Source organism: Mesoplodon densirostris, chromosome 6, assembly GCF_025265405.1.
Source record: "Mesoplodon densirostris isolate mMesDen1 chromosome 6, mMesDen1 primary haplotype, whole genome shotgun sequence".
In the NCBI taxonomy this organism is placed as follows: Eukaryota; Metazoa; Chordata; class Mammalia; order Artiodactyla; family Ziphiidae; genus Mesoplodon; species Mesoplodon densirostris.
In genome coordinates, this window is record NC_082666.1 from 127,084,808 (window position 1) to 127,109,278 (window position 24,471).

General features: G+C 38.2%; 1 protein-coding gene and 1 pseudogene across 1 annotated transcript in view; both read left to right on the top strand.

Annotated features, from left to right (window-relative positions):
* The window catches only part of MTMR9 (myotubularin related protein 9), a 115,144-nt gene that overhangs the window by 20,496 nt on the left and 70,177 nt on the right, over positions 1–24,471 (top strand). The window lies entirely within an intron of this gene.
* Positions 855–1,186, top strand: LOC132492288 (large ribosomal subunit protein P1-like; annotated as a pseudogene).

Here is a 24,471-nt window from a genome sequence, read left to right on the forward strand (position 1 = left end):
GCTTTTATTCTAGGATATCATGAAATATTATTTCAGACACTTTGCTGAAATACACGTATGTAGTATATCTGTACTCCCCCAATCTACTACTTCAGAAACAATATACAGCAAAGATGATGATAAGGTAATGGTTGAGTAGCTTCTATCTGACAAGCCCCCCTGCAGATACACAATGACAAACTACGAATAAAATACAGGAAACTACTACTTGGAGGCTCTGGTAAGTGAACAGAAATCAGCATATTTTAGAGGGGAGTCAAAACTTAGGGGAAGTGAGTGACAGGGTGAATTTCCTATTTTGCAGGCCTTGTCCTGAGGTCAGTGAAGTTATGGCATTGATGGTATAGGACAGCTAACATTCTGGTGAAAAGCCCACTTTCTCTCTGGTGGGAGGAACCAGGGGAAGGGCTTGGGGAACCAGAGAGCCAGAGGAGGGGAACCTTGATTCTCTATATAACCCTGAATCTCTGGCTGACTCTTGACCCATGATTGCATGGGACAGACTGGGAGCAGTCAGAGCTAAGGTCTGAGCTGCCGTGCACCTCAGATGTTACAGAGTTTGCAGTTTAAGTCTGAACAAGCTGGTTCCTTGTAAAACAGAACCATAACACTCTTCAAAGGTGTGTAATAGAATGCAGTTTCTGGACATGCACAATGTCCAGGATACAGTCCAAAGTTGAGCCAGGATATTATGACCCGTTCTCAAGAAAAAAGACAATCAGCTCCCTTTCCTCAGCTGCCGGTAAGGTGCTTGGTCCTTCTGAGGAAGCTAAGGCTGCATTGGGGTGCAGCCCTCACTTCGTCCGGTGACTAGCATCGCTCCTGGCAGCACCTGCCTAGCACTCACCTGCACCATGGCCTCCGTCTCGGAGCTCGCCTGCATCTACTCAGCCCTCATCCTGCACGACTGAGGTGAGGGTCACGGAGGATAAGATCAACGCCTTCATTAAAGCAGCAGGTGTAAATGTTGAACCTTTCTGGCCAGGCTTGTTTGCAAAGGCTTTGGCCAGTGTCAACATCGGGAGCCTCATCTGCAATGGACCTGCCCCAGCAGCTGGTGCTGACCCAGCAGGAGGTCCCGACCCCCTCCCCCAGTGCTGTCCCAGCTGAGGAGAAGAAAGTGCAAGCAAAGAAAGAAGAATCTGAAGAGTCTGATGATGACATGGGCTTTGGTTTTTTTGACTAAACTAAACCTCTTTAGTAACACAAAAAGCTGGGCTCTTTACAAAAAACAAAAGACAATCAGCAATTGCCCACCCCAGGATGACTCAGATGTTCAAGTGATCATACAAGATCTTTCGAGCAGCTGTTTAAACTGCCCAATTTTCCATAAAGGAAACTATGCTTAAAATGAGAGAAAAGACAGGAAACTTCAGCAGAGAAATAGAAAACATTAAGAAGAGTCAAATGGAACTCAGCATTTTTTGAAAAATTTGTATCTGAAATAAAATATTCAGTAGGCTAAATAACAGAGGACAGAAACAGTAAAATTGAAATTAGAGCAATAGAAATTATTTGGAGAAATAAAGAGAGAAGAGAAATTATGGAAAAATAAACAGAGCCTCAGGAACATGTGGAACAATATCAAAATGTCTAGTATATGTGTAATTACAGATCCAGGAGAGAATAGACAGAATAGGTAGCAAAAATACTTAAAGAAATAATGTTCAGAAACTAAAAATTTGGTGAATTTTCTGAATTCAAAAAACTCAACAAGCCCCAAACAGGATAAGTATGAAGAAAATCATGCTAGGCACATCATAGTCAGGCTGTCGGTAAACCATGATAACATGAAGATCTTGAAAGCTGCCAGATAAAAACAACACATTACATACACAGAGACAATTCAAATGACCGTGGACTATTCATCAGAAATCACGGTGACTAGAAGACAAAACTTTTAAAGTGTTGAAAGGAGTAAAACCTACCAACCCTGAATTCTGTATCTGGTGAAAGTATCTTTCAAGGAGGAAGGTGAGACAACATTTTCAGATAAAAAGAAACTAAGAATTTGTCACCAAGAGACCTTCACTATAAGAAATGTTAAAGGAATTTCTTCAGACTGAAGGGAAATAATACCAGAGGGAAACCTGAATATTCAAAATGATTGAAGAATATTGGAAATGGTAAATTCTAGGTAAATATAACAAGCTATTTTTTTTTCTTTTTAGTGTCTTTAAAATATGTATGACTACTTAAAGCAAAAACTATGGCATTGGGGGCTTCCCTGGTGGCACAGTGGTTAAGAATCTGCCTGCCAGGGCCTCCCTGGTGGCGCAAGTGGTTAAGAGTCCGCCTGCCGATGCAGGGGATACGGGTTTGTGCCCCGGTCTGGGAGGATCCCATATGCCGCGGAGCGGCTGGGCCCGTGAGCCATGGCCGCTGGGCCTGCGCGTCCGGAGCCTGTGCTCCGCAACGGGAGAGGCCACAACAGTGAGAGGCCCACATACCGCAAAAAAGAAAAAAAAAAAAAAAAAAAGAATCTGCCTGCCAATGGAGGGGACACGGGTTCGAGCCTGTGCTCTAGAGCCCGCGAGCCACAACTACTGAGCCCACGTGCCACAACTACGGAAGCCTGTGCTCTGCAACAAGAGAAGCCACCACAATGAAGAGCCCGCACACAGCAACGAAGACCCAATGCAGCCAAAAATAAATAAATTTATTAAAAAAACAAAAACAAACTATGGCATTGCCTTTGTGGTGTTTATAGTGTATGTAGACATATTACGTATGGAAACTATGTCATTAAAAATGACTGCGTGTGGTGTGGCTGAATGGATATAGACTAATACAGCTTTAAGTTTTTTACATATTACGTAATGTGGGCTAATATTTAAATTAACAATATATATTATAATCCCTAGAGCAGAGTTTCTCGAACTTGGCACTGTTGACATTTGGGCTAGATAATTCTTTGTTGTGAGAAGCTTTCCTGTGCATTGTAGGATGTTTGGCAGTATCCCTGGCCTGCCACTAGATGCCAGGAGCATTCTTTTCCTCCAACCCCAGTAGTCTTCAGTCATTTTTTTTTTTACAACTTTATTGGAGTATAATTGCTTCACAATGGTGTATTAGTTTCTGCTTTATAACAAAGTGAATCAGTTATACATATACATCTGTTCCCATATCCCTTCCCTCTTGCGTCTCCCTCCCTCCCACCCTCCCTATCCCACCCCTCCAGTCAGTCACAAAGCACTGAGCTGATCTCCGTGTGCCATGCAGCTGCTTCCCACTAGCTATCTATTTTACGTTTAGTAGTGTATATATGTCCATGCTACTCTCTCACTTTGTCACAGCTTACCCTTCCCCCTCCCCATATCCTCAAGTCCATTCTCAAGTAGGTCTGTGTCTTTATTCCCATTTTACCCCGAGGTTCTTCATGACAGTTTTGTTTTCTTAAATTCCATATATATGTGTTAGCATACCGTATTTGGCTTTCTCTTTCTGACTTACTTCACTCTGTATGACAGACTCTAGGTCTATCCACCTCATTACAAATAGCTCAGTTTCGTTTCTTTTTATGGCTGAGTAATATTCCATTGTATATATGTGCCACATCTTCTTTATCCATTCATCCGATGATGGACACTTAGGTTGTTTCCATCTCTGGAAGAGCTGCAATGAACATTTTGGTACATGACTCTTTTTGAATTATGGTTTTCTCAGGGTATATGCCCAGTAGTGGGATTGCTGGGTCATATGGTAGTTCTATTTGTAGTTGTTTAAGGAACCTCCATACTGTTCTCCATAGTGGCTGTACCAATTCACATTCCCACTAGCAGTGCAGGAGTGTTCCATTTTCTCCACACCCTCTCCAGCATTTATTGTTTCTAGATTTTTTGAGGATGGCCATTCTGACTGGTGTGAGATAATATCTCATTGTAGTTTTGATTTGCATTTCTCTAATGATTAATGATGTTGAGCATTCTTTCATGTGTTTGTTGGCAGCCTGTATATCTTCTTTGGAGAAATGTCTATTTAGGTCTTCTGCCCATTTTTGGATTGGGTTGTTTGTTTTTTTGCTATTGAGCTGCATGAACTGCTTATAAATTTTGGAGATTAATCCTTTGTCATTTGCTTCATTTGCAAATATTTTGTCCCATTCTGAGGGTTGTCTTTTGGTCTTGTTTATTCAGTCATTGACAGATGTTCTCTTGGGGCAAAATCACCCCTAGCTGAGAACCATTGTCTTAAGCAGTCACTTCTTAAAAATGTTAAGAGGTATAATTAAAAGATTGATACATTAAAGTGCAATTCTAAAAAGTATTTAAATAATTCAAAAGAAAGTGGGAAAGAAGAAACAGCAATAAAAACTGAAGGGGCAAACAAAATAAATGCTAGACTAAAATCCAGCTGTATCATTATTTAATATTGGTGAGCTAAATGCTCCAATTAAAAGGCAGAGACTGTCAGAATGAATTAAAGAAAAAAAAGCAAGAGAGTTCCCTGGTGGCCTAGTGGTTAGGATTCCAAGGCTTTCACTGCTGAAGGCTCGGTTTCAGTCCCTGGTCGGGGAACTGAGATCCCTCAAGCTGCGTGGTGTGGCCAAAAAAAGAAGAAGAAGAAGAAAAGAAAGCAAGATGCAAATATTGCTGTGTACAAGAGATGTATTTTGAATATAAAGAGGTGGATTGAAAATAAATGGGTGGGGAAAATGTGCCATGAAAATAGTAAGTATAAAAAAGAGGTAGCTTTATTCATTCCAGATTAAAAAAAAACTTCAAGACACAGAATATGATCAAATAAAGAGGGTCATTCCATAATAATAAAATTCATCAGGACAACATAATGATTTATATATAAAAATAAATATTTGTGCTTGATAGCCAAAATTGATGGAAATGAAGAAATAAGCAATTCTGTGATGATTGTAGATTGTTTAAACTGCCCTCTCAGCAAGTAATAGAACAACTAAACTGAAACAAAACAACAAAACAAGTAGAGACAGAGAATCTGAACAGCACTTTCTGGTATTCATTGAATACTACTTCCCAACTTCTGCAGAATGAACAACATGCAAGAGCACATGGTATGTTTTCTAAGAGAGGATATACTCTGGGCTATTAAATAAATATCAATAAATTTAAAAGGATTGAAACCATACAGTATATAATCCCTGATCACAGAGTAATTATATTAGAAATCAGTTAACACTAAGGTATCGAGGAATACCCAGTCTTTCTAAATTAAACAAAATGCCTGTAAATAATCTGTAACTCAAAGATGAAATCAGAAAGGAAATTAGGAAATATTTTGAACTGAATGATAATATCAAAATTTGTAGAATATAGCTAAAGCAATGTTTAGAGAGAAACTTATAATGTTAAAGTGCTAATATAAAACAAGAAGAAAGGTCTAAAATAACCAACTTAAGCTCCAACTTAAGAAACTGGGGAAAAAATGAGCAAAGTAACTTGAAAGAATGAAATGATTAAAATAAGAGTAGAAATGAACAAAATAACTAGAACTAATAAGTTTAGCAAGGTTGCTCGATACAAGTGTACAAAATCTAACTGGCAATAAGCAATCTTAAAATGAATAAAATACTTAGTAATAAGTTTAACAAAAGGGCAGGATCTATACACTGAAAAACACAAAACATTGCTGAGAGAAGTTAAAGGACATCTAAATAAAAGGAGAAACACATGTTCATGGATTGGAAGACAATATGATTAAGATCAGTGATGGGCTGAGTTATGTAAAGGACCCAATAGTAAATACTTTAGGCTTTGGGGGTCATGAAATCTTTGTTGCAGCTGCTCCACTCTGCTGTTAACAGCATGAAAACAGCAATAGATAATATATCAATGAATGGGTGGTGCTGTGTTCCAATGGTATCTTACAGGCATACCTCATTTTATTGCGTTTTCATCTTATTGTGCTTTTCAGATATTGCGTTCTTTACAAATTGAAGGTTTGTGGCAATCCTATGTCAAGCAAGTCTTTCAGTGCCGTTTTTCCAACAGCGTTTGCTTACTTCATGTCTCTGTTGCATTTTGGTAATTCTGAAAATATTTCAAATCCTCCACCAGCAGAAAGATTATGACTTGCTAAAGGCTCAGATGATGGTTAGCATTTTTTAGCAACAAAATATTTAAAAATTAAGTATGTACATTTTATTTTTTTAAGACATATTGATGTTGCACACTTAATAGACTACAGTATAGTGTAAACATATACATGCATTGGGAAAGCAAAAAATTTGTGACTCGCTTTGTTGCAATATTCACTTCATTGCAGTGGTCTGGAACCAAACCTGCAATGTCTCTGAGGTATGCCTGCATTTACAAAAACAAGCAGGGGCCTGGATTTGGCTTGTGGACTATAGTTTGCTCACCTCTCATTAAGATGCTGATTCTCTCCAAATTGATTTATTGATTGAGTGCAACTCCTATCAAAATTCCAATAGATGTCTTTGTAGAAATTGTCAAGATTATCCTGAAATTTATATGGAACTGCAGAGTTACTAGAATAGCCAAAACATCTTTGAAAAAAAAATAGCTAAATTATTTACATTACTTGATTTCAAAATTTACTATCAGGTTATAGTAATCAAGAGAATGTGGTATATTGGCTTAAGGATAGATATATAAATCCATGGAACAGGATAGAGGGTCTAGAGAGAAGCTCTCCCATTTGTGGTCAATTTTTGCCAAAGGTGCCTAGACAATTCTATAGGTAAAGGAGAGTTTTTTTCAACTAATGGCATTGGAACAATTGGACTGATAAAAGATAGATCTAGACCTTTACTTCCATCCACAAAAATTAACTCAAAATATATTATAGACTAAAACATAAGAGCTAAAGGTATACAATTTCTTGAAGAAAACACAGGAGAAAATCTTTATGACCATCGATTAGGCAAAGATTTCTTAAATAAGACACTAAAAGTGACCGAAAGCAGATTAGTGATTTCCTTGTCTTGGGTGTGGAGGGGAATCTATGGACTGCAAAGATGCACAAGGGTATCCCAGCAAACACCATGTAGGATAATCAAAAGGAAATTTTTACTTAGATGTATTGAGTTCAGCTATCGAACAGTAAGGCAAAGAGAATATCACAATATTAACCAAAGAGAAAAGACAAATTACATACATGGTGAAACAAAATTAGAAGAGAAAAAAAACCAATTTGATAAAATTAAACATCTACTTATGACAAAAGCTCTTAGCAGAGTTGGATTTGAAAGGAATTTATTTAATCTGATACAAGGTAGCTACAAAAACAAAAACATACAAAAAGCAAATCTTTCATTATTCCCTTTAAGTTCAAGAGCGAGACAAAGATGCCTGCCATCGCTACTCCTAGCTGACTCAGGAAGACAAGAAGGAAAAATAAAAGGTATTAGGATTGAAATGAAAGAAGCAAAATTGCTATTAGTCGGGTTTTTTTGTTTTGTTTTTTTTGGCCACACAGTACATGGGATCTTAATTCCCCGATCGGGGGTTAAACCTGCCCCCCTGCATTGGGTGCGCGAAGTCTTAACCATTGGACCACCAGGGAAGTCCCTGCTCTTAGTTGTTGATTATATACTTTTCTACATAGGAAACTGAAAGAATCTTGAAATTGTAGGCATTTCTCTACACCAAACTTTTTTTTTTTTTTTTTTTGTGGTACGCGGGCCTCCCACCGCCATGGCCTCTCCTGCTGTGGAGCACAGGCCCCGGAAGCGCAGGCCCAGCGGCCATGGCCCACGGGCCCAGCCGCTCTGCGGCATGTGGGATCCTCCCGGACCAGGGCACGAACCTGTGTCCCCCGCATTGGCAGGCGAACTCTCAATTACTGCGCCACCAGGGAAGCCCCCAAACATAATTTTGAAGACATACAACTAAAATGCAATAAAAATATAAGGTTCCTAGGAGTATATCTAAGAAAAGATATGAAAGATGTTTATTGAGAGAATTTTAAAACTTTATTGAAAAATTAAGAAAGCTTTGATAAGTGGAGGGGACACTATGCTCATAGATAAGGATATTAAATATTATAAAGATGTCTCCAAATCAATCTATGAAGTCAGTGCCATCTTATTAAAAAACCAGTGGGTTTTTAAGTGGAATTTGATAAAAGTTACATGAAAGAGCAAAGGATCAAGGGGAGCCAAGGTTCTCTTGAAGAACAGGAAGGAAGAGGATTCTAGGAGACGTAGCCTACTAAATACAAAGCTTATTCTAAAAGCCATGGATGGACTTGCTGCAGCTAGACAAGTGGGACAGAATAGAGAGGCCAACGTGCGGAAAGCTAATATTTGACAGAAGTGGCATTGCAGGTCAATGAAGAATCATAGCATTCTCTGGAGTAGGAAATCAGTAAGTAATACCTAATTGTGAAAAACAGCCAAAAATTTAAAAAAAGCTGAAAGAGTTGAAAATGGTTGCTTCTGGGGAAAGGGAATTAGATGATGGGTGAGCAGGAAACAGGTAACTTCCTTTTTAAAAAATAATTTATTAGAAACTGTCTTCTAAATTAGTAATGTGAATAACTGAACAGTGAAAATATTTAATTAAAAATATAATATTGTGTCTTGTAAAAGGATTTTTTATTTTTTAAAATTATTTTATTTATTTATTTTTACATCTTTATTGGAGTATAATTGCTTTACAATGGTGTGTTAGTTTCTGCTTTATAACAAAGTGAATCAGTTGTACATATACATATGTTCCCATATCTCTTCCCTCTTGCGTCTCCCTCCCTCCGACCCTCCCTATCCCACCCCTCTAGTTGGTCACAAAGCACCGAGCTGATCTCCCTGTGCTATGCAGCTGCTTCCCACTAGATATCTACCTTACGTTTGGTAGTGTATATATGTCCATGCCTCTCTATCGCTTTGTCACAGCTTACCCTTCCCCCTCCCCATACCCTCAAGTCCATTCTCTAGTAGGTCGATGTCTTTCTTCCTGTCTTACCCCTAGGTTCTTCATGACATTTTTTTTCTTAAATTCCATATATATGTGTTAGCATACAGCATTTGTCTTTCTCTTTCTGACTTACTTCACTCTGTATGACAGACTCTAGGTCTGTCCACCTCATTACAGATAGCACAATTTCCTTTCTTTTTATGGCTGAGTAATATTCTTTTTTTAATTTTTTTATTAGTTTCTGCTTTATAACAAAGTGAATCAGTTATACATATACATCTGTTCCCACATCCCTTCCCTCATGCATCTCCCTCCCTCCCACCCTCCCCATCCCACCCCTCCAGGAAGTCACAAAGCACCGAGCTGATCTCCCTGTGCTCTGCGGCTGCTTCCCACTAGCTATCTACCTTACGTTTGGTAGTGTATATATGTCCATGCCTCTCTTTCGCTTTGTCACTGCTTACCCTTCCCCCTCCCCATATCCTCAAGTCCATTCTCAAGTACATCTGTGAGTTTATTCCTGTTTTACCCCTAGGTTTTTCATGACATTTCCTTAAATTCCATATATTTGTGTTAGCATATGGTATTTGTGTTTCTCTTTCTGACTTACTTCACTCTGTATGACAGACTCTAGGTCTATCCACCTCATTACAAATAGCTCAGTTTCGTTTCTTTTTATGGCTGAGTAATATTCCATTCTATATATGTGCCACATCTTCTTTATCCATTCATCCGATGATGGACACTTAGGTTGTTTCCATCTCCGGGCTATTGTGAATAGAGCTGCAATGACCATTTTGGTACATGTCTCTTTTTGAATTATGGTTTTCTCAGGGTATATGCCTAGTAGTGGCATCGCTGGGTCATATGGTAGTTGTATTTGTAGTTGTTTAAGGAACCTCCATACTGTTCTCCATAGTGGCTGTACCAATTCACATTCCCACCAGCAGTGCAAGAGTGTTCCCTTTTCTCCACGCCCTCTCCAGCATTTATTGTTTCTAGATTTTTTGAGGATGGGCATTCTGACTGGTGTGAGATGATATCTCATTGTAGTTTTGATTTGCATTTCTCTAATGATTAATGATGTTGAGCATTCTTTCATGTGTTTGTTGGCAGTCTGTATCTCTTCTTTGGAGAAATGTCTGTTTAGATCTTCTGCCCATTTTTGGATTGGGTTGTTTGTTTTTTTGCTATTGAGCTGCAAGAGCGCTTATAAATTTTGGAGATTAATCCTTTGTCATTTGCTTCATTTTTAAATACTAAGGGTTGTCTTTTGGTTTTGTTTATGGTTTCCTTTGCTGTGCAAAAGCTTTGAAGTTTCATTAGGTCCCATGTGTTAATTTTTGTTTTTATTTCCATTTCTTTAGGAGGTGGGTCCAAAAGGATCTTGCTGTGATTTATGTCATAGAGTGTTCTGCCTGTGTTTTCCTCTAAGAGTTTGATAGTTTCTGGTCTTACATTTAGGTCTTTAATCCATTTTGAGCTTATTTTTGTGTATGGTGTTAAGGGGTGATCTAATCTCATACTTTTACATGTACCTGTCCAGTTTTCCCAGCACCAGTTATTGAAGAGGCTGTCCTTTCTCCACTGTACATTCCTGCCTCCTTTATCAAAGATAAGGTGACCATATGTGCGTAGGTTTATCTCTGGGCTTTCTATCCTGTTCTATTGATCTATCTTTCTGTTTTTGTGCCAGTACCGTACTGTCTTGATTACTGTAGCTTTGTAGTATAGTCTGAAGTCAGGGAGCCTGGTTCCTCCAGCTCCGTATTCCGTTCTCAAGATTGCTTTGGCTCTTCGGGGTCTTTTGTGTTTCCATACAAATTGTGAAATTTATTGTTCTAGTTCTGTGAAAAATGCCAGTGGTAGTTTGATAGGGATTGCATTGAATCTGTAGTTTGCTTTGGGTAGTAGAGTCATTTTCCCAATATTGATTCCTCCAATCCAGGAACATGGTATATCACTCCATCTATTTGTATCATCTTTAATTTCTTTCATCAGTGTCTTATAATTTTCTGCATACAGGTCTTTTGTCTCCTTAGGTAGGTTTATTCCTAGATATTTTATTCTTTTTGTTGCAGTGATAAATGGGAGTGTTTTCTTGATTTCACTTTCAGATTTTTCATCATTAGTGTACAGGAATGCCAGAGATTTCTGTGCATTAATTTTGCATTCTGCTACTTCACAAAATTCTTTGATTAGCTCTAGTAGTTTTCTGGTAGCATCTTTAGGATTCTCTATGTATAGTATCATGTCATCTGCAAAGAGTGACAGCTTTACTTCTTGTTTTCCGATTTGGATTCCTTTTATTTCCTTTTCTTCTCTGATTGCTGTGGCTAACACTTCCAAAATGATGTTGAATAAGAGTGGTGAGAGTGGGCAACCTTGTCTTGTTCCTGATGTTGGTGGAAATGGTTCCAGGTTTTCACCATTGAGGACGATGTTGGCTGTAGGTTTGTCATATATGGCCTTTATTATATTGAGGAAAGTTCCCTCTACGCCTACTTTCTGCAGGGTTTTTATCATAAATGGGTGTTGAATTTTGTCGAAAGCTTTCTCTGCATCTATTGAGATGATCATATGTTTTTTCGCCTTCAATTTGTTAATATGGTGTTATCACGTTGATTGATTTGTGTATATTGAAGAATCCTTGCATGCCTGGAATAAACCCCACTTGATCATGGTGTATGATCCTTTTAATGTGCTGTTGGATTCTGTTTGCTAGTATTTTGTTGAGGATTTTTGCATCTATGTTCATCAGTAATATTGGTCTGTTGTTTTCTTTCTTTGTGACATCCTTGTGTGGTTTTGGTATCAAAGTGATGGTGGCTTTGTAGAATGAGTTTGGGAGTGTTCCTTTCTCTGCTATATTTTGGAAGAGTTTGAGAAGGATAGGTGTTAGCCCTTCTCTAAATGTTTGAGAGAATTCGCTTTTGAAGCCATCTGGTCCTGAGCTTCTGTTTGTTGGAAGGTTTTTAATGACAGTTTCAATTTCAGTGCTTGTGATTGGTCTGTTCATATTTTCTGTTTCTTCCTGATTCAGTCTTGGCAGGTTGTGCATTTCTAAGAATTTGTCCATTTCTTCCAGGTTGTCCATTTTATTGGCATAGAGTTGCTTGTAGTAATCTTTCATGATCTTTTGTATTTCTGCAGTGTCAGTTGTTACTTCTCCTTTTTCATTTCTAATTCTATTGATTTGAGTCTTCTCCCTTTTTTTCTTGATGAGTCTGGCTAATGGTTTATCAATTTTGTTTATCTTCTCAAAGAACCAGCTTTTAGTTTTTTTGATCTTTGCTATCGTTTCCTTCATTTCTTTTTCATTTTTCTTTTTTTTAACAACTTTATTGGTCTATAGTTGCTTTACAAAGTTACGTTAGTTTCTGCTGTATAACAAAGTGAATCACCTACATGTATACATATATCCCCATATCTACTCCCGCTTGCGTCTCACTCCAATGCTCCCTATCTCACCCCTCTAGATGGTCACAAAGCACTGAGCTGTTTTCCTTGTGCTATGCGGCTGCTTCCTACTAGCTATCTGTTTTACATTTGGTAGTTTATATATGTCAATGCTACACTCTCACTTCGTCCCAAATTACCCTTCTCCCTCCCTTTGTCCTCAGGTCCATTCTCTACATCTGCGTCTTGATTCCTGTCCTCCCCCTAGGTTCATCAGAACCATGTTTTCTTTGGATTCCAGATATATGTGTTAGCATACAATATTTGTTTTTCTCTTTCTGACATACTTCATTCCGTATGATAAACTCTAGGTCCATCCGCCTCACAACAAATAAATAAATTTTGTTTCCTTTTATGGCTGAGTAACAGTCCATTGTATAGATGAGCCAGATCTTCTATTTTTTTTATTAGTTTCTGCTTTATAACAAAGTGAATCAGTTATACATATACATCTGTTCCCATATCCCTTTCCTCTTGCGTCTCCCTCCCTCCCACCCTCCCTATCCCACCCCTCCAGGCATTCACAAAGCACCGAGCTGATCTCCCTGTGCTATGCAGCTGCTTCCCACTATCTATCTATCATACGTTTGGTAGCGTATATATATGTCCATGCCTCTCTCTCGCTTTGTCACAGCTCACCTTCCCCCTCCGCATATCCTCAAGTCCATTCTCAGGTAGATCTGTGTCTTTATCCCTGTTTTACCCCTAGGTTTTTCATGACATTTTATTCTTAAATTCCATATATATTTGTTAGCATACCGTATTTGTGTTTCTCTTTCTGACTTACTTCACTCTGTATGACAGACTCTAGGTCTATCCACCTCATTACAAATAGCTCAGTTTTGTTTCTTTTTATGGCTGAGTAATATTCCATTGTATATATGTGCCACATCTTCTTTATCCATTTATCCGATGATGGACACTTAGGTTGTTTCCATCTCCGGGCTATTGTGAATAGAGCTGCAATGAACATTTTGGTACATGTCTCTTTTTTTTATTTTTATTTTTTATTTTTTATTTTTTTTTTATTAGTTTCTGCTTTATAACAAAGTGAATCAGTGACACATATACATCTGTTCCCACATCCCTTCCCTCATGCATCTCCCTCCCTCCCACCCTCCCCATCCCACCCCTCCAGGTGGTCACAAAGCACCAAGCTGATCTCCTTGTGCTATGCGGCTGCTGCCCACTATCTATCTACCTTACGTTTGGTACTGTATATATGTCCATGACGCTCTTTCACTTTGTCACAGCTTACCCTTCCCCCTCCCCATATCCTCAAGTCCATTCTCAAGTAGGTCTGTGTCTTTATTCCCATTTTACCCCGAGGTTCTTCATGACAGTTTTGTTTTCTTAAATTCCATATATATGTGTTAGCATACCGTATTTGGCTTTCTCTTTCTGACTTACTTCACTCTGTATGACAGACTCTAGGTCTATCCACCTCATTACAAATAGCTCAGTTTCGTTTCTTTTTATGGCTGAGTAATATTCCATTGTATATATGTGCCACATCTTCTTTATCCATTCATCCGATGATGGACACTTAGGTTGTTTCCAGCTCCGGGCTATTGTGAATAGAGCTGCAATGAACATTTTGGTACATGTCTCTTTTTGAATTATGGTTTTCTCAGGGTATATGCCTAGTAGTGGGATTGCTGGGTCATATGGTAGTTGTATTTGTAGTTGTTTAAGGAACCTCCATACTGTTCTCCATAGTGGCTGTACCAATTCACATTCCCACCAGCAGTGCAAGAGTGTTCCCTTTTCTCCACACCCTCTCCAGCATTTATTGTTTCTAGATTTTTTGAGGATGGCCATTCTGACTGGTGTGAGCCAATATCTCATTGTAGTTTTGATTTGCATTTCTCTAATGATTAATGATGTTGAGCATTCTTTCATGTGTTTGTTGGCAGCCTGTATATCTTCTTTGGAGAAATGTCTATTTAGGTCTTCTGCCCATTTTTGGATTGGGTTGTTTGTTTTTTTTTTGCTATTGAGCTGCAAGAGCTGCTTATAAATTTTGGAGATTAATCCTTTGTCATTTGCTTCATTTTTAAATACTAAGGGTTGTCTTTTGGTTTTGTTTATGGTTTCCTTTGCTGTGCAAAAGCTTTGAAGTTTCATTAGGTCCCATGTGTTAATTTTTGTTTTTATTTCCATTTCTCTAGGAGGTGGGTCCAAAAGGATCTTGCTGTGATTTATGTCATAGAGTGTTCTGCCTGTGTTTTCCTCTAAGAGTTTGATAGTTTCTGGCCTTACATTTAGGTCTTTAATCCATTTTGAGCTTATTTTTGTGTATGGTGTTAAGGGGTGATCTAATCTCATACTTTTACATGTACCTGTCCAGTTTTCCTAGCACCAGTTATTGAAGAGGCTGTCCTTTCTCCACTGTACATTCCTGCCTCCTTTATCAAAGATATGGTGACCATATGTGCATGGGTTTATCTCTGGGCTTTCTATCCTGTTCCATTAATCTATCTTTCTGTTTTTGTGCCAGTACCATACTGTCTTGATTACTGTAGCTTTGTAGTATAGTCTGAAGTCAGGGAGCCTGGTTCCTCCAGCTCCATATTCCGTTCTCAAGATTGCTTTGGCTCTTCGGGGTCTTTTGTGTTTCCATACAAATTGTGAAATTTATTGTTCTAGTTCTGTGAAAAATGCCAGTGGTAGTTTGATAGGGATTGCATTGAATCTGTAGTTTGCTTTGGGTAGTAGAGTCATTTTCCCAATATTGATTCTTCCAATCCAGGAACATGGTATATCACTCCATCTATTTGTATCATCTTTAATTTCTTTCATCAGTGTCTTATAATTTTCTGCATACAGGTCTTTTGTCTCCTTAGGTAGGTTTATTCCTAGATATTTTATTCTTTTTGTTGCAGTGATAAATGGGAGTGTTTTCTTGATTTCACTTTCAGATTTTTCATCATTAGTGTACAGGAATGCCAGAGATTTCTGTGCATTAATTTTGCATTCTGCTACTTCACAAAATTCTTTGATTAGCTCTAGTAGTTTTCTGGTAGCATCTTTAGGATTCTCTATGTATAGTATCATGTCATCTGCAAAGAGTGACAGCTTTACTTCTTGTTTTCCGATTTGGATTCCTTTTATTTCCTTTTCTTCTCTGATTGCTGTGGCTAACACTTCCAAAATGATGTTGAATAAGAGTGGTGAGAGTGGGCAACCTTGTCTTGTTCCTGATGTTGGTGGAAATGGTTCCAGGTTTTCACCATTGAGGACGATGTTGGCTGTAGGTTTGTCATATATGGCCTTTATTATATTGAGGAAAGTTCCCTCTACGCCTACTTTCTGCAGGGTTTTTTATCATAAATGGGTGTTGAATTTTGTCGAAAGCTTTCTCTGCATCTATTGAGATGATCATATGTTTTTTCGCCTTCAACTTGTTAATATGGTGTTATCACGTTGATTGATTTGCGTATATTGAAGAATCCTTGCATGCCTGGAATAAACCCCACTTGATCATGGTGTATGATCCTTTTAATGTGCTGTTGGATTCTGTTTGCTAGTATTTTGTTGAGGATTTTTGCATCTATGTTCATCAGTAATATTGGTCTGTTGTTTTCTTTCTTTGTGACATCCTTGTGTGGTTTTGGTATCAAAGTGATGGTGGCTTTGTAGAATGAGTTTGGGAGTGTTCCTTTCTCTGCTATATTTTGGAAGAGTTTGAGAAGGATAGGTGTTAGCCCTTCTCTAAATGTTTGAGAGAATTCGCTTTTGAAGCCATCTGGTCCTGAGCTTCTGTTTGTTGGAAGGTTTTTAATGACAGTTTCAATTTCAGTGCTTGTGATTGGTCTGTTCATATTTTCTGTTTCTTCCTGATTCAGTCTTGGCAGGTTGTGCATTTCTAAGAATTTGTCCATTTCTTCCAGGTTGTCCATTTTATTGGCATAGAGTTGCTTGTAGTAATCTTTCATGATCTTTTGTATTTCTGCAGTGTCAGTTGTTACTTCTCCTTTTTCATTTCTAATTCTATTGATTTGAGTCTTCTCCCTTTTTTTCTTGATGAGTCTGGCTAATGGTTTATCAATTTTGTTTATCTTCTCAAAGAACCAGCTTTTAGTTTTTTTGATCTTTGCTATCGTTTCCTTCATTTCTTTTTCATTTTTCTTTTTTTTAACAACTTTATTGGTCTATAGTTGCTTTACAAAGTTACGTTAGTTTCTGCTGTATAACAAAGTGAATCACCTACATGTATACATATAGCCCCATATCTACTCCCTCTTGCGTCTCACTCCAACGCTCCCTATCTCACCCCTCTAGATGGTCACAAAGCACTGAGCTGTTTTCCTTGTGCTATGCGGCTGCTTCCTACTAGCTATCTGTTTTACATTTGGTAGTTTATATATGTCAATGCTACACTCTCACTTCGTCCCAAATTACCCTTCTCCCTCCCTTTGTCCTCAGGTCCATTCTCTACATCTGCGTCTTGATTCCTGTCCTCCCCCTAGGTTCATCAGAACCATGTTTTTTTTGGATTCCAGATATATGTGTTAGCATACAATATTTGTTTTTCTCTTTCTGACATACTTCATTCCGTATGATAAACTCTAGGTCCATCCGCCTCACAACAAATAAATAAATTTTGTTTCCTTTTATGGCTGAGTAACAGTCCATTGTATAGATGAGCCAGATCTTCTATTTTTTTTTTTATTAGTTTCTGCTTTATAACAAAGTGAATCAGTTATACATATACATCTGTTCCCATATCCCTTTCCTCTTGCGTCTCCCTCCCTCCCACCCTCCCTATCCCACCCCTCCAGGCATTCACAAAGCACCGAGCTGATCTCCCTGTGCTATGCAGCTGCTTCCCACTATCTATCTATCATACGTTTGGTAGCGTATATATATGTCCATGCCTCTCTCTCGCTTTGTCACAGCTCACCTTCCCCCTCCGCATATCCTCAAGTCCATTCTCAGGTAGATCTGTGTCTTTATCCCTGTTTTACCCCTAGGTTTTTCATGACATTTTATTCTTAAATTCCATATATATTTGTTAGCATACCGTATTTGTGTTTCTCTTTCTGACTTACTTCACTCTGTATGACAGACTCTAGGTCTATCCACCTCATTACAAATAGCTCAGTTTTGTTTCTTTTTATGGCTGAGTAATATTCCATTGTATATATGTGCCACATCTTCTTTATCCATTTATCCGATGATGGACACTTAGGTTGTTTCCATCTCCGGGCTATTGTGAATAGAGCTGCAATGAACATTTTGGTACATGTCTCTTTTTTTTATTTTTATTTTTTATTTAATTTTATTTTTTTATTAGTTTCTGCTTTATAACAAAGTGAATCAGTGACACATATACATCTGTTCCCACATCCCTTCCCTCATGCATCTCCCTCCCTCCCACCCTCCCCATCCCACCCCTCCAGGTGGTCACAAAGCACCAAGCTGATCTCCTTGTGCTATGCGGCTGCTGCCCACTATCTATCTACCTTACGTTTGGTACTGTATATATGTCCATGACTCTCTTTCACTTTGTCACAGCTTACCCTTCCCCCTCCCCATATCCTCAAGTCCATTCTCAAGTAGGTCTGTGTCTTTATTCCCATTTTACCCCGAGGTTCTTCATGACAGTTTTGTTTTCTTAAATTCCATATATATGTGTTAGCATACCGTATTTGGCTTTCTCTTTCTGACTTACTTCACTCTGTATGACAGACTCTAGGTCTATCCACCTCATTACAAATAGCTCAGTTTCGTTTCTTTTTATGGCTGAGTAATATTCCATTGTATATATGTGCCACATCTTCTTTATCCATTCATCCGATGATGGACACTTAGGTTGTTTCCAGCTCCGGGCTATTGTGAATAGAGCTGCAATGAACATTTTGGTACATGTCTCTTTTTGAATTATGGTTTTCTCAGGGTATATGCCTAGTAGTGGGATTGCTGGGTCATATGGTAGTTGTATTTGTAGTTGTTTAAGGAACCTCCATACTGTTCTCCATAGTGGCTGTACCAATTCACATTCCCACCAGCAGTGCAAGAGTGTTCCCTTTTCTCCACACCCTCTCCAGCATTTATTGTTTCTAGATTTTTTGAGGATGGCCATTCTGACTGGTGTGAGCCAATATCTCATTGTAGTTTTGATTTGCATTTCTCTAATGATTAATGATGTTGAGCATTCTTTCATGTGTTTGTTGGCAGCCTGTATATCTTCTTTGGAGAAATGTCTATTTAGGTCTTCTGCCCATTTTTGGATTGGGTTGTTTGTTTTTTTTTTTGCTATTGAGCTGCAAGAGCTGCTTATAAATTTTGGAGATTAATCCTTTGTCATTTGCTTCATTTTTAAATACTAAGGGTTGTCTTTTGGTTTTGTTTATGGTTTCCTTTGCTGTGCAAAAGCTTTGAAGTTTCATTAGGTCCCATGTGTTAATTTTTGTTTTTATTTCCATTTCTCTAGGAGGTGGGTCCAAAAGGATCTTGCTGTGATTTATGTCATAGAGTGTTCTGCCTGTGTTTTCCTCTAAGAGTTTGATAGTTTCTGGCCTTACATTTAGGTCTTTAATCCATTTTGAGCTTATTTTTGTGTATGGTGTTAAGGGGTGATCTAATCTCATACTTTTACATGTACCTGTCCAGTTTTCCTAGCACCAGTTATTGAAGAGGCTGTCCTTTCTCCACTGTACATTCCTGCCTCCTTTATCAAAGATATGGTGACCATATGTGCATGGGTTTATCTCTGGGCTTTCTATCCTGTTCCATTAATCTATCTTTCTGTTTTTGTGCCAGTACCATACTGTCTTGATTACTGTAGCTTTGTAGTATAGTCTGAAGTCAGGGAGCCTGGTTCCTCCAGCTCCATATTCCGTTCTCAAGATTGCTTTGGCTCTTCGGGGTCTTTTGTGTTTCCATACAAATTGTGAAATTTATTGTTCTAGTTCTGTGAAAAATGCCAGTGGTAGTTTGATAGGGATTGCATTGAATCTGTAGTTTGCTTTGGGTAGTAGAGTCATTTTCCCAATATTGATTCTTCCAATCCAGGAACATGGTATATCACTCCATCTATTTGTATCATCTTTAATTTCTTTCATCAGTGTCTTATAATTTTCTGCATACAGGTCTTTTGTCTCCTTAGGTAGGTTTATTCCTAGATATTTTATTCTTTTTGTTGCAGTGATAAATGGGAGTGTTTTCTTGATTTCACTTTCAGATTTTTCATCATTAGTGTACAGGAATGCCAGAGATTTCTGTGCATTAATTTTGCATTCTGCTACTTCACAAAATTCTTTGATTAGCTCTAGTAGTTTTCTGGTAGCATCTTTAGGATTCTCTATGTATAGTATCATGTCATCTGCAAAGAGTGACAGCTTTACTTCTTGTTTTCCGATTTGGATTCCTTTTATTTCCTTTTCTTCTCTGATTGCTGTGGCTAACACTTCCAAAATGATGTTGAATAAGAGTGGTGAGAGTGGGCAACCTTGTCTTGTTCCTGATGTTGGTGGAAATGGTTCCAGGTTTTCACCATTGAGGACGATGTTGGCTGTAGGTTTGTCATATATGGCCTTTATTATATTGAGGAAAGTTCCCTCTACGCCTACTTTCTGCAGGGTTTTTTATCATAAATGGGTGTTGAATTTTGTCGAAAGCTTTCTCTGCATCTATTGAGATGATCATATGTTTTTTCGCCTTCAACTTGTTAATATGGTGTTATCACGTTGATTGATTTGCGTATATTGAAGAATCCTTGCATGCCTGGAATAAACCCCACTTGATCATGGTGTATGATCCTTTTAATGTGCTGTTGGATTCTGTTTGCTAGTATTTTGTTGAGGATTTTTGCATCTATGTTCATCAGTAATATTGGTCTGTTGTTTTCTTTCTTTGTGACATCCTTGTGTGGTTTTGGTATCAAAGTGATGGTGGCTTTGTAGAATGAGTTTGGGAGTGTTCCTTTCTCTGCTATATTTTGGAAGAGTTTGAGAAGGATAGGTGTTAGCCCTTCTCTAAATGTTTGAGAGAATTCGCTTTTGAAGCCATCTGGTCCTGAGCTTCTGTTTGTTGGAAGGTTTTTAATGACAGTTTCAATTTCAGTGCTTGTGATTGGTCTGTTCATATTTTCTGTTTCTTCCTGATTCAGTCTTGGCAGGTTGTGCATTTCTAAGAATTTGTCCATTTCTTCCAGGTTGTCCATTTTATTGGCATAGAGTTGCTTGTAGTAATCTTTCATGATCTTTTGTATTTCTGCAGTGTCAGTTGTTACTTCTCCTTTTTCATTTCTAATTCTATTGATTTGAGTCTTCTCCCTTTTTTTCTTGATGAGTCTGGCTAATGGTTTATCAATTTTGTTTATCTTCTCAAAGAACCAGCTTTTAGTTTTTTTGATCTTTGCTATCGTTTCCTTCATTTCTTTTTCATTTTTCTTTTTTTTAACAACTTTATTGGTCTATAGTTGCTTTACAAAGTTACGTTAGTTTCTGCTGTATAACAAAGTGAATCACCTACATGTATACATATAGCCCCATATCTACTCCCTCTTGCGTCTCACTCCAACGCTCCCTATCTCACCCCTCTAGATGGTCACAAAGCACTGAGCTGTTTTCCTTGTGCTATGCGGCTGCTTCCTACTAGCTATCTGTTTTACATTTGGTAGTTTATATATGTCAATGCTACACTCTCACTTCGTCCCAAATTACCCTTCTCCCTCCCTTTGTCCTCAGGTCCATTCTCTACATCTGCGTCTTGATTCCTGTCCTCCCCCTAGGTTCATCAGAACCATGTTTTTTTTGGATTCCAGATATATGTGTTAGCATACAATATTTGTTTTTCTCTTTCTGACATACTTCATTCCGTATGATAAACTCTAGGTCCATCCGCCTCACAACAAATAAATAAATTTTGTTTCCTTTTATGGCTGAGTAACAGTCCATTGTATAGATGAGCCAGATCTTCTATTTTTTTTTTTATTAGTTTCTGCTTTATAACAAAGTGAATCAGTTATACATATACATCTGTTCCCATATCCCTTTCCTCTTGCGTCTCCCTCCCTCCCACCCTCCCTATCCCACCCCTCCAGGCATTCACAAAGCACCGAGCTGATCTCCCTGTGCTATGCAGCTGCTTCCCACTATCTATCTATCATACGTTTGGTAGCGTATATATATGTCCATGCCTCTCTCTCGCTTTGTCACAGCTCACCTTCCCCCTCCGCATATCCTCAAGTCCATTCTCAGGTAGATCTGTGTCTTTATCCCTGTTTTACCCCTAGGTTTTTCATGACATTTTATTCTTAAATTCCATATATATTTGTTAGCATACCGTATTTGTGTTTCTCTTTCTGACTTACTTCACTCTGTATGACAGACTCTAGGTCTATCCACCTCATTACAAATAGCTCAGTTTTGTTTCTTTTTATGGCTGAGTAATATTCCATTGTATATATGTGCCACATCTTCTTTATCCATTTATCCGATGATGGACACTTAGGTTGTTTCCATCTCCGGGCTATTGTGAATAGAGCTGCAATGAACATTTTGGTACATGTCTCTTTTTTTTATTTTTATTTTTTATTTAATTTTATTTTTTTATTAGTTTCTGCTTTATAACAAAGTGAATCAGTGACACATATACATCTGTTCCCACATCCCTTCCCTCATGCATCTCCCTCCCTCCCACCCTCCCCATCCCACCCCTCCAGGTGGTCACAAAGCACCAAGCTGATCTCCTTGTGCTATGCGGCTGCTGCCCACTATCTATCTACCTTACGTTTGGTACTGTATATATGTCCATGACGCTCTTTCACTTTGTCACAGCTTACCCTTCCCCCTCCCCATATCCTCAAGTCCATTCTCAAGTAGGTCTGTGTCTTTATTCCCATTTTACCCCGAGGTTCTTCATGACAGTTTTTTTTTCTTAAATTCCATATATATGTGTTAGCATACCGTATTTGGCTTTCTCTTTCTGACTTACTTCACTCTGTATGACAGACTCTAGGTCTATCCACCTCATTACAAATAGCTCAGTTTCGTTTCTTTTTATGGCTGAGTAATATTCCATTGTATATATGTGCCACATCTTCTTTATCCATTCATCCGATGATGGACACTTAGGTTGTTTCCAGCTCCGGGCTATTGTGAATAGAGCTGCAATGAACATTTTGGTACATGTCTCTTTTTGAATTATGGTTTTCTCAGGGTATATGCCTAGTAGTGGGATTGCTGGGTCATATGGTAGTTGTATTTGTAGTTGTTTAAGGAACCTCCATACTGTTCTCCATAGTGGCTGTACCAATTCACATTCCCACCAGCAGTGCAAGAGTGTTCCCTTTTCTCCACACCCTCTCCAGCATTTATTGTTTCTAGATTTTTTGAGGATGGCCATTCTGACTGGTGTGAGCCAATATCTCATTGTAGTTTTGATTTGCATTTCTCTAATGATTAATGATGTTGAGCATTCTTTCATGTGTTTGTTGGCAGCCTGTATATCTTCTTTGGAGAAATGTCTATTTAGGTCTTCTGCCCATTTTTGGATTGGGTTGTTTGTTTTTTTTTTTTGCTATTGAGCTGCAAGAGCTGCTTATAAATTTTGGAGATTAATCCTTTGTCATTTGCTTCATTTTTAAATACTAAGGGTTGTCTTTTGGTTTTGTTTATGGTTTCCTTTGCTGTGCAAAAGCTTTGAAGTTTCATTAGGTCCCATGTGTTAATTTTTGTTTTTATTTCCATTTCTCTAGGAGGTGGGTCCAAAAGGATCTTGCTGTGATTTATGTCATAGAGTGTTCTGCCTGTGTTTTCCTCTAAGAGTTTGATAGTTTCTGGCCTTACATTTAGGTCTTTAATCCATTTTGAGCTTATTTTTGTGTATGGTGTTAAGGGGTGATCTAATCTCATACTTTTACATGTACCTGTCCAGTTTTCCTAGCACCAGTTATTGAAGAGGCTGTCCTTTCTCCACTGTACATTCCTGCCTCCTTTATCAAAGATATGGTGACCATATGTGCATGGGTTTATCTCTGGGCTTTCTATCCTGTTCCATTAATCTATCTTTCTGTTTTTGTGCCAGTACCATACTGTCTTGATTACTGTAGCTTTGTAGTATAGTCTGAAGTCAGGGAGCCTGGTTCCTCCAGCTCCATATTCCGTTCTCAAGATTGCTTTGGCTCTTCGGGGTCTTTTGTGTTTCCATACAAATTGTGAAATTTATTGTTCTAGTTCTGTGAAAAATGCCAGTGGTAGTTTGATAGGGATTGCATTGAATCTGTAGTTTGCTTTGGGTAGTAGAGTCATTTTCCCAATATTGATTCTTCCAATCCAGGAACATGGTATATCACTCCATCTATTTGTATCATCTTTAATTTCTTTCATCAGTGTCTTATAATTTTCTGCATACAGGTCTTTTGTCTCCTTAGGTAGGTTTATTCCTAGATATTTTATTCTTTTTGTTGCAGTGATAAATGGGAGTGTTTTCTTGATTTCACTTTCAGATTTTTCATCATTAGTGTACAGGAATGCCAGAGATTTCTGTGCATTAATTTTGCATTCTGCTACTTCACAAAATTCTTTGATTAGCTCTAGTAGTTTTCTGGTAGCATCTTTAGGATTCTCTATGTATAGTATCATGTCATCTGCAAAGAGTGACAGCTTTACTTCTTGTTTTCCGATTTGGATTCCTTTTATTTCCTTTTCTTCTCTGATTGCTGTGGCTAACACTTCCAAAATGATGTTGAATAAGAGTGGTGAGAGTGGGCAACCTTGTCTTGTTCCTGATGTTGGTGGAAATGGTTCCAGGTTTTCACCATTGAGGACGATGTTGGCTGTAGGTTTGTCATATATGGCCTTTATTATATTGAGGAAAGTTCCCTCTACGCCTACTTTCTGCAGGGTTTTTTATCATAAATGGGTGTTGAATTTTGTCGAAAGCTTTCTCTGCATCTATTGAGATGATCATATGTTTTTTCGCCTTCAACTTGTTAATATGGTGTTATCACGTTGATTGATTTGCGTATATTGAAGAATCCTTGCATGCCTGGAATAAACCCCACTTGATCATGGTGTATGATCCTTTTAATGTGCTGTTGGATTCTGTTTGCTAGTATTTTGTTGAGGATTTTTGCATCTATGTTCATCAGTAATATTGGTCTGTTGTTTTCTTTCTTTGTGACATCCTTGTGTGGTTTTGGTAT